Below are 14010 nucleotides of genomic sequence, written 5' to 3'. Positions count from 1 at the left end.
TTCATGCCCTCTTCACACGCCTCAGCCAGCATGGGCTGATCGTCAACCCGGCGAAGTGCCGGTTCGGGCTGACAGCCATTGATTTCCTCGGGCACCGCATCACTGGGGACGGGGCAGTCCCCCTGCCCTCAAAGGTGGAAGCGGTGGCGGCCTTTCCGCGCCCCCAAACAGCTCGTGTGCTCAGGGAGTTCATCGGGATGGTGACATTCTACCACCGCTTCATTCCCCGAGCCGCCTTTATCATCCGGCCACTGTACGAGGCGCTGAAAGGCATGTCCCCCAACCAGGCGGTCGACTGGACAGCAGAGCGGGACCGTGCGTTCACCGAGACTAAAGCTGCACTCTCCCAGGCTACCCTGCTAGCGCATCCTTCACCTACAGCGCCTATTTCCATAACCACGGATGCATCGGACTATGCTGTTGGTGCGGTTCACGAACAGTGGGTGGGGGGGGGCTTGGCAGCCTTTGGCCTTTTTCAGTCGCCAGCTTACACCCCGAGAGCGCAAGTATAGTACTTTTGACAGGGAACTCCTCGGCCTCTGGCTCGCTGTCCGGCATTTCCGTTTCCTGCTAGAGGGCCGCGAGTTTACTGCGTACGTGGACCACAAGCCCCTCACGTTTGCCATGTCCAAGACGGCCGAGCCATGGTCCGCTCGCCAGCAGCGACAACTCTCCTACATTTCGGAATTCACTACCGACATCCAGCACGTCGCTGGTAAGTCTAACCAGGTAGCTGACTGCCTCTCTAGGGCAGTGATTGGAGCGGTCCACCTAGGCCTTGACTATGCACAGATGGCCGCTGACCAGGCCACGGACCCGAGCATCCTCCGTCTCCGGGCCTCCGACACGGGGCTCCGCCTGCAGGACGTTCCTTTCAGCGACACAGGTGCCACCCTCCTGTGTGACGTCTCCACAGGACAGCCCAGGCCCATCGTCCCGCACAGCTGGAGACGCCCCGTATTTGAAGCTGTGCACGGCCTCTCTCATCCAGGCGGTAAGCCATCCGTGCGCCTGACCTCTGCTAAGTTTGTGTGGGAGGGACTTAAGAGAGACGTGAAAGCGTGGGCCGACTCGTGTGTTGCCTGTCAGCGGGCTAAGATACACCGCCACATTAAGGCACCCCTGGAACGCTTCGCAGTGCCGGAGAGACGATTTGACCATGTCCACGTCGACCTGGTTGGTCCCCTACCCCCCTCCCATGGGTTCACCTACCTCTTCACTGTGGTGGACAGGACTACGCGCTGGCCTGAAGCTGTTCCCCTGGCATCCACGACGTCTGCTGATGTGGCCCGGGCTTTTATTGGGTCGTGGGTCTCACGTTTCGGTACGCCTTCCGACCTTTCATCTGACCGCGGGCTACAGTTTACCTCAGAGCTATGGAGTGCTGTGGGTGAGGCTCTGGGCGTCAAGCTTCATCGCACTACCGCCTACCACCCTCAGGCGAACGGCCTATGTGAGCGCTTCCACCGGTCCATGAAGGCTGCGCTTCGGGCTACTCTCAAGGACTGCAACTGGGTCGACAAGCTCCCATGGGTCATGCTGGGCCTGCGGACTGCCCAGAAGGAAGACCTACAAGCCTCCTCTGCGGAGCTGGTATACGGCACGCCGCTGCGAGTCCCAGGCGATTTCATGCCCAATGCAACGCGTCCCTGGTCAGCTGTGGACCAACGAGCCTCCTTGCTGGACGGGGTCAGAGCTTTCACACCCGTCCCTACCGCCCAACACGGCGCGCCGGTGTCCCAGGTGCCCCCAGGTCTGCAGTCAGCGGACTACGTGTTCATCCGTCACGACGCACACCGCCCCCCTCTGCAACCCCCTTATGACGGCCCCTTCCGCGTCCTGGAACGGGGAACTAAGCACCTGGTGGTGGATTTTGGGGGCACGGCCGAGCATGTTTCAGTGGACCGAGTTAAACCCGCACACCTGGACTTGACGCAGCCGTTGGAGTTAGCCCAACCTCCTCGTCGCGGTCGTCCCCCGGCTCCGCCTCCTCCCCCCGTGGAGGCCCGAGCTGCCTCTTCTGCTCCTCAGGCCGACCTCCACAGGCCCGCGTCAATGCCTCCCGGAGACACTCCGGCCCCTGTTATCCGGAGCCGCCGCGGACGGCCTATCGGCCCCCCGCGCCTGCCTGACTTCGATTACTAGGGCGAATTCTGGGGGGGCTCATGTGGTGGACACGTATTGGGGACAGAATTCAACCCAGGAACTAAGGGTTAAGTCATGGTTGCCCTGGCAGGTTAACGCAGGGTTAAGTTATGGTTGTCCAGCCAGTTTTCTGATTATTCTTGCCACCTCCGCTCAGTCGAGCTGGTTTTGGTTGTCTCTCTGATTTACCGTGGATTAAAGAAAATTGCCTACACGGCTAAAGTGTGAACCTACGGTCTTCTCCGTTCCTTCGGCTCTACAGTAAAATCATAAAGTCATATACTGTATTGACTATTCATCAATTAAGTATTTAGCATCTTTCATAAGTTTTTGTCAGCATGTTTTTTAAAAAACAACGTCCTTGTGTTCTACAAACAAAGGGGAGAATGGTTGGCTTAACGTTACAGTTTTCACAGTTGTAACTTAATAAAATAAATTAAATATTTGTACAAACCTGTCCACATACAACCAGAATGTCCATCGGTGTCCTCGTCACTTTAATGTCGCCAACAACTCCCGCCTTGCGTTATAATCCCGGTTTCACTGTTTCCCCTACTAGAAGCAGCCATGTTGCGGGATGTTTTGCCACTCACTGCGACTGAGGGGGCGTGTTCCAGTGGGAAAGTGACGTCAATGCATACCCTCTATACGAGTCATGTATCAACACGACGTCATGTCCGTCAAGTATCAACATGACGTCAAGCTCATCATGTATCAACACGACGCCATGTATCAACACGACGCCATGTCCGTCAAGTATCAACATGACGTCAAGCTCGTCATGTATCAACACGACGCCATGTCCGTCAAGTATCAACATGACGTCAAGTTCGTCATGTATCAACACGACGTCATGTATCAACACGACGACATGTCCGTCAAGTATCAACATGAAGTCATGTCCGTCACGTATCAACACGACGCCATGTCCGTCAAGTATCAACATGAAGTCATGTCCGTCATGTATCAACACGACGCCATGTCCGTCAAGTATCAACATGACGTCAAGTTCGCCATGTATCAACACGACGCCATGTCCGTCAAGTATCGACACGACGTCCAATTCGTCATGTATCAACACGACGTCATGTATCAACACGACGCCATGTCCGTCAAGTATCAACATGACGTCAAGCTCGTCATGTATCAACACGACGTCATGTATCAACACGACGCCATGTCCGTCAAGTATCAACATGACGTCAAGCTCGTCATGTATCAACACGACGTCATGTATCAACACGACGCCATGTCCGTCAAGTATCAACATGACGTCAAGTTCGTCATGTATCAACACGACGCCATGTCCGTCATGTATCAACACGACGTCATGTCCGGCATGTATCAACACGATGTCATGTCCGTCATGTATCAACACGACGCCATGTCCGGCATGTATCAACATGACGTCAAGTTCGTCATGTATCAACATGACGTCAAGTTCGTCATGTATCAACACGACGCCATGTCCGTCATGTATCAACACGACGTCATGTCCGGCATGTATCAACACGACGTCATGTCTAGTCATGTATCAACACGACGCCATGTCCGTCAAGTATCAACATGACGTCATGTCCGGCATGTATCAACACGATGTCATGTCCGTCATGTATCAACACGACGTCATGTCCGGCATGTATCAACACGATGTCATGTCCGTCATGTATCAACACGACGCCATGTCCGGCATGTATCAACATGACGTCAAGTTCGTCATGTATCAACACGACGCCATGTGTAGTCATGTATCAACACGACGCCATGTCCGTCAAGTATCAACACGACGTCAAGTTCGTCATGTATCAACACGACGCCATGTGTAGTCATGTATCAGCACGACGTCAAGTTCGTCATGTATCAACACGACGTCAAGTTCGTCATGGATCAACACATCAAGTTCTTCATGTATCAACACGACGCCATGTCCGTCAAGTATCAACATGACGTCAAGCTCGTCATGTATCAACACGACGTCATGTCCGCCATGTATCAACACGACGTCATGTCCGGCATGTATCAACACGACGCCATGTCTAGTCATGTATCAACACGACGTCATGTCCGGTATGTATCAACACGACGCCATGTCCGTCATGTATCAACATGACGTCAAGCTCGTCATGTATCAACGCGACGTCATGTCTAGTCATGTATCAACACGACGTCATGTCTGACATGTATCAACACGACGTCAAGTTCGTCATGTATCAACACGACGCCATGTCCGTCATGTATCAACACGACGCCATGTCCAGCATGTATCAACACGACGTCATGTCTAGTCATGTATCAACACGACGTCATGTCTAGTCATGTATCAACACGACGCCATGTATCAACACGACGCCATGTCCGTCAAGTATCAACATGACGTCAAGTTCGTCATGTATCAACACGACGCCATGTGTAGTCATGTATCAACATGACGTCAAGCTCGTCATGTATCAACACGACGTCATGTATCAACACGACGCCATGTCTAGTCATGTATCAACACGACGCCATGTCCAGCATGTATCAACACGACGTCATGTCTAGTCATGTATCAACACGACGCCATGTAGCAACACGACGCCATGTCCGTCAAGTATCAACATGACGTCAAGTTCGTCATGTATCAACACGACGCCATGTGTAGTCATGTATCAACATGACGTCAAGTTCGTCATGTATCAACACGACGTCATGTATCAACACGACGCCATGTCTAGTCATGTATCAACACGACGTCATGTCCGGCATGTATCAACACGACGCCATGTCCGTCATGTATCAACATGACGTCAAGCTCGTCATGTATCAACGCGACGTCATGTCTAGTCATGTATCAACACGACGTCATGTCTGACATGTATCAACACGACGTCAAGTTCGTCATGTATCAACACGACGCCATGTCCGTCATGTATCAACACGACGCCATGTCCAGCATGTATCAACACGACGTCATGTCTAGTCATGTATCAACACGACGCCATGTATCAACACGACGTCATGTCTAGTCATGTATCAACACGACGCCATGTCCGTCATGTATCAACACGACGCCATGTCCGTCATGTATCAACACGACGTCATGTCTAGTCATGTATCAACACGACGTCATGTCTAGTCATGTATCAACACGACGCCATGTATCAACACGACGCCATGTCCGTCAAGTATCAACATGACGTCAAGTTCGTCATGTATCAACACGACGCCATGTGTAGTCATGTATCAACATGACGTCAAGTTCGTCATGTATCAACACGACGTCATGTATCAACACGACGCCATGTCCGTCATGTATCAACACGACGCCATGTCCAGCATGTATCAACACGACGTCATGTCTAGTCATGTATCAACACGACGTCATGTCTAGTCATGTATCAACACGACGCCATGTATCAACACGACGCCATGTCCGTCAAGTATCAACATGACGTCAAGTTCGTCATGTATCAACACGACGCCATGTGTAGTCATGTATCAACATGACGTCAAGTTCGTCATGTATCAACACGACGTCATGTATCAACACGACGCCATGTCCGTCATGTATCAACACGACGCCATGTCCAGCATGTATCAACACGACGTCATGTCTAGTCATGTATCAACACGACGTCATGTCTAGTCATGTATCAACACGACGCCATGTATCAACACGACGCCATGTCCGTCAAGTATCAACATGACGTCAAGTTCGTCATGTATCAACACGACGCCATGTGTAGTCATGTATCAACACGACGTCAAGTTCGTCATGTATCAACGCGACGTCATGTCCGGCATGTATCAACGCGACGTCATGTCCGTCAAGTATCAACATGACGTCAAGTTCGCCATGTATCAACACGACGCCATGTATCAACACGACGCCATGTCCGTCATGTATCAACACGACGTCAAGTTCGTCAAGTATCAGCACGACGTCATGTCCGTCATGTATCAACACGACGTCACGTTCGTCATGTATCAACACGACGTCATGTCCGGCATGTATCAACACGACTGTTATGTCTGCACACATCGACAGCGCTGCATTTGATTTGGTGCTGTTCTATTGTGCTGGGATCGATTGGTGATGCCTGCGGGCTCTGGGTTGTTTGATCGGGTCTGCCGGTGATGCTGTGTCAGTCTAAATAAAGAATGCAACGTAGAGGTTGTGTCGAGCGACAGCGCTGTGTCCTGACGTGATTTCTAAACACAATATTGGCGACGAGGATGGCTGCTATCTCTCTCCCACCACCTGCCCCCTTCCTGGCGTTACCTGGCGAGCCTCCGGTACCATGGACTCGCTGGCTACACAGTTTTGAAAATTACATCATCGCCTCAGGGCTCGACGGCGTGAGCCAGGCTAGGAAGACGGCTCTGTTGCTACACTGCTTGGGAGCAGAGGGTCATCGTGTGCTCGGGACTCTGGGGAACGTCGCAAACTTTGACGAAGCTGTGGGACTTATGAGCATCCATTTCGCTGCTCCACAGAGTGCCCTCCTTCGGCGATTTATATTCCGTCAGCGACACCAACTGCCTGGTGAGTCTGTGCAGCAGTATGTAGCTAATTTGCGAGGGCTAGCTACCTCATGCAAGTTTGGCGTGCTTCAGGACGAGATGGTTCGCGACCAGCTTATCGAACACACCAACAACGCAAAGGTGCGTGAGACTCTCCTGCTGGAAAAAGACGATCTGCTGCTGTCCAGAGCAATTACCATCGCACTACAGGTTGAGGGAGCAGCTGAGTGTGCTGCTATGCTAAATACACAGCAAGTGGCCACCTCCATTCAAGCTGCCAACGACTCCTCCATCTACTCACGGCAGCCCCTTGGGATGCAACCCAGCCAGAGCGAGGCGGGCGCCGACTCCACTGAGGAGGTCTTGCAACTGCAACGACGGCGTTCTCGGCCCCGCCCTCAACAGTCCTGTGGTAACTGTGGATCTCGGTCTCATGTTTCAAGGGCTCAGAACTGCCCTGCCCGTGGCCAGACATGCCGTAGCTGCGGTAAGCAAAATCACTTTTCTTGCGTCTGTCGATCTTCCCCGGCTGGGTCAGAGGGCCACACCCCCCAGTCTTCAACCGCCGTCATTCACAAGGTGAGCTCTGGGCCAGTGTCATTCAAATCATGCACAGTCAACATTAATGATGTGTGCATCCCCCTGCTGTTGGACACCGGTGCAGGTGTGTCTCTCCTGAATGTTGATACCTACAGTCAATTTTTCGGTTCACTGCCACTGTCCACACCCTCAGCTGTCCTCTGTGGGTATGGTGATTCCAAAATCGATCTGGTTGGCTCTCTCCAAGTGACTGTCCGCTATGGAACCAAGCTGGTGCCCAATGCAGTTTTTCAGCCGTGGGGCCAACCTGATGGGCCTGGACCTGTTCTCCGCTCTGGGGTTCTCCCTCTTAGACACAAGGGGGGCAGCAATCCTGACTGTTGCCACGCCTTGGCAGCAGAAGTGGCTATCGCTGTTTATGGGGCTGGGCTGCCTCTCCACCTTCGCCCATCAACCTCTCCTCAACCCTGCTGTGAAATCTGTCCTCCAACCACTGTGCCGCATCCCGTTGGCTCTCCGTGATGGGTTCTCCGCTGAGCTGCAACAACTGCTGGAAGCTGGCATCATTGAACCGGTGGACACGTCACCTTGGGTCTCAAACCTCGTGGTGGCTAAGAAGAAGTCGGGGGGGGCCTGCATGTCTGCGTCGATCTACGTGCAGTAAATAAGGCAGTGGTCCCTGATAAGTATCCACTGCCCACCTCAGAAGAACTCACTGCTCAGTTCTATGGCTCTGAGGTGTTCTCCAAGCTCGACCTCAGACAGGGGTACTTACAGGTGCCCCTCCACCCCAGCAGCCGAAACCTCACAGCCTTTGTGACACATGCAGGAGTGTTTCGCTACACCAGGATGCCTTTCGGTCTCAGCTCCGCCCCTAGCTGCTTCCAGAAAATCATGGTCTCCGTGCTGGCTGGCATACTGGGCGTGGCCATTTATCTGGACGATATAGTGGTACACGGGCCCACCAGTGAAATCCACGACAAGCGCCTCAACATGGTCTTCGCAGCCCTGTCCAACCACAAACTAAATCTCAATGCTGAGAAATGTGTCCTCTCTGTGCCAGCCATCGAGTTCGTGGGGTTCCGGCTGTCAGCAAGCGGTGTAACTCCACTACAATCCAACGTGGACACCATTCAGGCCATCCCTGAGCCCAGCTCGGCTGCCCAGGTCGCCTCCTTCCTGGGTATGACAAGTTACTACCTGAGGTTTCTTCCTCAGTACTCTGCGACCACAGCCCCCCTGCGCCAGCTGCTGCGTAAGGACGAGCCATGGGTGTGGTCAAAGGCATGCAGTGACGCTGTGCGTGATCTCAAGACTCAACTGACTTCACCACCAGTGTTGGCTCACTTCGACATCTCCAGCTCCACCTTTGTGACCTGTGACGCATCAGCCACAGCGATAGCGGCTGTGCTGTCTCAAACCCAGAACGGTGTGGAGAAGCCCATCGCCTATGCCTCCCGTGCCCTCAACCTGACCGAGCAGCGGTACTCCATGGGTGAGCATGAGGCGTTAGCCTGTATCTGGGCTTGTGAAAGGTGGCACCTCTACCTCTATGGCCGCTCCTTCACCCTCAGGACAGATCACCAGGCCCTGACAGCGCTGCTGTCCACATCTGGGACAGGCCACAAACCCCTGAGGCTGCACCGCTGGTCTGACCACCTCTGCCAGTACAACTTCAGCCTGTAGTTCACCCCAGGCAGAGACAATGTTGTCGCCGACCTGCTCTCTCGCTCTGTCTCCACCCCAGCTCCACAGACGGACACTGACTGTGTGGAAAAGGACATTGTCCAAATGCTACACACACCCCTTCAGGCCACTGTCTCTCTGCAGAAGCTGAGGGCAGCCTCCGAACAGGACCCTGTCCTCTCCCAGCTCCGCACCTACATCCAGAACGGCTGGCCTCACAAGGTCCCAGAGGAGCTGGCTGCGTTCGCCCGAGTCAGACAGAAGCTCTCCTGCTGGAACGACACCTGCGTGGCACGTGGGTTTTGCACAGTGGTCCCAGCGTTTTGAATATGGCGCATGAAGGCCACCTGGGCATTGTGAAACTGAAACAGCGCTGCCGAGACCTGGTGTGGTGGCCGGGGATAGACAGAGATATTGAGGCTCTGGTGAAGGACTGTTCTGCCTGCCTTGTGAGTGGCAAGACTGGCCACCAGGCTCCCCCACCCCTGCAACCTCTCGCCTGGCCCTCTCAGCCCTGGGAACACCTGCAGTTGGACATTTGTGGTGAGATCCGTGGAGTTCCCCACCACCAACGCTTCATGGTGGTCGCCTACGATCTACACTCAAAATGGCCTGTGACCTCACAGATCATCATCGACTTCCTGGACTCTCTTTTCTCTCGCTGGGGCCTCCCAAAGACCATCACCACTGACAACGGCCCCCAGCTGGTCTCTGCTGAGTTCACTGCTTATCTTGAAAGCAAGGGCATCCGTCATATACGCACTGCGTACTACCACCCCCAGGCCAATGGCGGCATTGAACGTTTTCACCAGTCACTGAAGAACGGCCTCAGAGCACACATGGCCCAAGGGTGCTCTTTCACGCAGGCCATCCGTCACACTCTGCTGCACTATCGGGCCACACAGCACTCGACCACAGGCGTCTCCCCAGCCTCTCTCATGCTAGGCCGGGAACTGTGCATGCCCCTTGACAGGCTCCGCCCCTACACACCCCAGGCACCTCCCTCTGGGGTCAGAGCCTCAGTCCCTCGTCAGCAGACGCGGATGAAGCAACGGTTTGACCAGTCAAAACGAACCAGGGTGCCAGACATCAATGTATCAGACTGGGTCAGGGTCCGCAGGCCCCACAGGGACAATAAAATGGCTTCATACTGGTCCTCTCCTCTCCAAGTCACCCGTCAGCTGGGCCCACCACCTACCTCCTCAGCGATGGCACTCGGTGGCACTCCAGTCGTCTACGGAAGGTGTCAGCTCCGCCACACACAGCTGGTGACACAACCTTAGCCATTCCCTCAGCATGGCGAGATGCCCCGGGGCTTCATACAGCTCCTACACGGGCCCCAGACATTCCTGGGCCTCAGCTTCCCCTGCCTTCTCCCTCCCCACCTCGGCCTGCCCAGCCTCAGGCCGCCCCGCGACCTGTTCGCACACGTTTACGCCCTGGCCACCTAGAGGACTTTGTGTCAACCTTTCATGTTTGAAATCCTGCCGGGGGGGGGGGGAATGTTATGTCTGCACACATCGGCAGTGCTGCATTTGATTTGGTGCTGTTCTGTTGTGCTGGGATCGATTGGTGATGCCTGCGGCCTCTGGGTTATTTGATCGGGTCTGCCTGTGATGCTGTGTCAGTCTAAATAAACAATGCAGCGTAGAGGTTGTGTCGAGCGACAGCGCTGTGTCCTGACGTGATTTCTAAATACAATAACGACGTCATGTCCGTCATGTATCAACACGACGCCATGTCTAGTCATGTATCAACACGACGTCATGTCCGGCATGTATCAACACGACGCCATGTCCGGCATGTATCAACACGACGCCATGTCTAGTCATGTATCAACACGACGCCATGTCCGGCATGTATCAACACGACGTCATGTCCGGCATGTATCAACACGACGCCATGTCCGGCATGTATCAACACGATGTCATGTCCGTCATGTATCAACACGACGTCATGTCCGGCATGTATCAACACGACGTCAAGTTCGTCATGTATCAACACGATGTCATGTCCGTCATGTATCAACACGACGTCATGTCCGGCATGTATCAACACGATGTCATGTCCGGCATGTATCAACACGATGTCATGTCCGTCATGTATCAACACGATGTCAAGTTCGTCATGTATCAACACGATGTCAAGTTCGTCATGTATCAACACGATGTCATGTCCGGCATGTATCAACACGATGTCATGTCCGTCATGTATCAACACGACGCCATGTCCGGCATGTATCAACACGATGTCAAGTTCGTCATGTATCAACACGACGTCATGTCCGGCATGTATCAACACGATGTCATGTCCGTCATGTATCAACACGATGTCATGTCCGTCATGTATCAACACGATGTCATGTCCGGCATGTATCAACACGATGTCATGTCCGTCATGTATCAACACGACGTCATGTCCGGCATGTATCAACACGATGTCATGTACGATGTCATGTCCGGCATGTATCAACACGATGTCATGTCCGGCATGTATCAACACGATGTCATGTCCGTCATGTATCAACACGATGTCATGTCCGGCATGTATCAACACGATGTCATGTCCGGCATGTATCAACACGACGTCATGTCCGGCATGTATCAACACGACGTCATGTCCGGCATGTATCAACACGACGTCATGTCCGTCATGTATCAACACGATGTCCTGTCCGTCATGTATCAACACGATGTCATGTCCGGCATGTATCAACACGATGTCATGTCCGGCATGTATCAACACGATGTCATGTCCGTCATGTATCAACACGATGTCATGTCCGGCATGTATCAACACGACGTCATGTCCGGCATGTATCAACACGACGTCATGTCCGGCATGTATCAACACGATGTCAAGTTCGTCATGTATCAACACGATGTCATGTCCGGCATGTATCAACACGACGTCATGTCCGTCATGTATCAACACGATGTCAAGTTCGTCATGTATCAACACGACGTCATGTCCGTCATGTATCAACACGATGTCAAGTTCGTCATGTATCAACACGACGCCATGTCCGGCATGTATCAACAAGACGTCATGTCCGTCATGTATCAACACGACGTCATGTCCGGCATGTATCAACACGATGTCATGTCCGGCATGTATCAACACGACGTCATGTCCGGCATGTATCAACACGACGTCATGTCCGGCATGTATCAACACGATGTCATGTCCGTCATGTATCAACACGATGTCATGTCCGTCATGTATCAACACGACGTCATGTCCGTCATGTATCAACACGACGTCATGTCCGGCATGTATCAACACGACGTCATGTCCGGCATGTATCAACACGATGTCATGTCCGTCATGTATCAACACGACGTCATGTCCGTCATGTATCAACACGACGTCATGTCCGGCATGTATCAACACGACGTCATGTCCGTCATGTATCAACACGATGTCAAGTTCGTCATGTATCAACACGATGTCAAGTTCGTCATGTATCAACACGATGTCATGTCCGGCATGTATCAACACGACGTCATGTATCAACACGATGTCATGTCCGTCATGTATCAACACGACGTCATGTCCGGCATGTATCAACACGATGTCATGTCCGGCATGTATCAACACGATGTCATGTCCGGCATGTATCAACACGATGTCATGTCCGGCATGTATCAACTCGATGTCAAGTTCGTCATGTATCAACACGATGTCATGTCCGGCATGTATCAACACGACGTCATGTCCGTCATGTATCAACACGACGTCATGTCCGGCATGTATCAACACGATGTCATGTCCGGCATGTATCAACACGATGTCATGTCCGTCATGTATCAACTCGATGTCATGTCCGTCATGTATCAACACGATGTCATGTCCGGCATGTATCAACACGATGTCATGTCCGGCATGTATCAACACGACGTCATGTCCGGCATGTATCAACACGATGTCATGTCCGTCATGTATCAACTCGATGTCAAGTTCGTCATGTATCAACACGATGTCATGTCCGGCATGTATCAACACGATGTCATGTCCGGCATGTATCAACACGATGTCATGTCCGTCATGTATCAACACGATGTCATGTCCGTCATGTATCAACACGACGTCATGTCCGTCATGTATCAACACGATGTCATGTCCGGCATGTATCAACACGATGTCATGTCCGGCATGTATCAACACGATGTCAAGTTCGTCATGTATTAATCAATACGACGTCATGTTCGTCATGTATCAATATGAGTTATGTTCGTCATGTATCAACACGACGTCATGTCCGCTCATTCCCACACGCGCCTTTCAGTTACAATGTTCAAGTGTGAGTGAATGAACTTAAAAAGTCGTTGTCAGCAGGATTCAAACCTGCGCGGGGAGACCCCAGTGGTTCCTAGTCCATCGATCGCCTTAACCACTCGGTGCGGCCACGACAACGTTTGCACTGGGGCTGTTTAACATGAACATCAAAACAATAAGTGGACTAACGTGACTTGCGTATACGTCTCAGCGGGTTGCTGTCTCTTCTTCGGACCTTTTGACAGAACTCTTCAAATGTCCACGCCATCCTGGTCTGAACCGTGCCTGGTCTAAACCGAGCCTGAAATATGTGGACTTCAAGAGCTACTAGATATGATGTTGGCTGCTTGTATCGATACACAACTGGTCCAACAGTGCGCATTGGATGAGCTGCATGACAACGTGTCCCAGGCTGTCCCACACCGTGTGGTAGAAACAACACATCCACTTCCTGAGACGTGCTGTGGATGTTTCAGGTTCATTTTCTGCAGCCCTGGAATCATGTTAACAGTCTAAACCATGAAACCAAGTATATGCCAAGAACAAGACTGAACCGGCCCGCTCCCTTCCTCTGGCTTTCCTCTCCATGTCTCTCAACTTCAGAGGACACGAGGGCCAAAAACCCACTGACATGTTTATTCTTTGCATAAACGTCCACATATTTATAACTGACTCAGTACAGTTACACCATCTCCCCTCTGTCCTGCACACACGTACATATGCACACGTTTGTGTTTCTATAGCTACTTGTGAGGATTGACTTTGCAACATTCATAATCATCAGAGCTGCATAGCTAACTTAACTTTAGACCTACTGAGTCCAAGTCCAAGTCCTGCTGACAACGGGTTTACTCTGCA

The sequence above is a fragment of the Lampris incognitus genome, chromosome 11 (genome assembly GCF_029633865.1).
Source record: "Lampris incognitus isolate fLamInc1 chromosome 11, fLamInc1.hap2, whole genome shotgun sequence".
NCBI lineage: Eukaryota > Metazoa > Chordata > Actinopteri > Lampriformes > Lampridae > Lampris > Lampris incognitus.
This window is presented reverse-complemented; position numbering follows the sequence as displayed.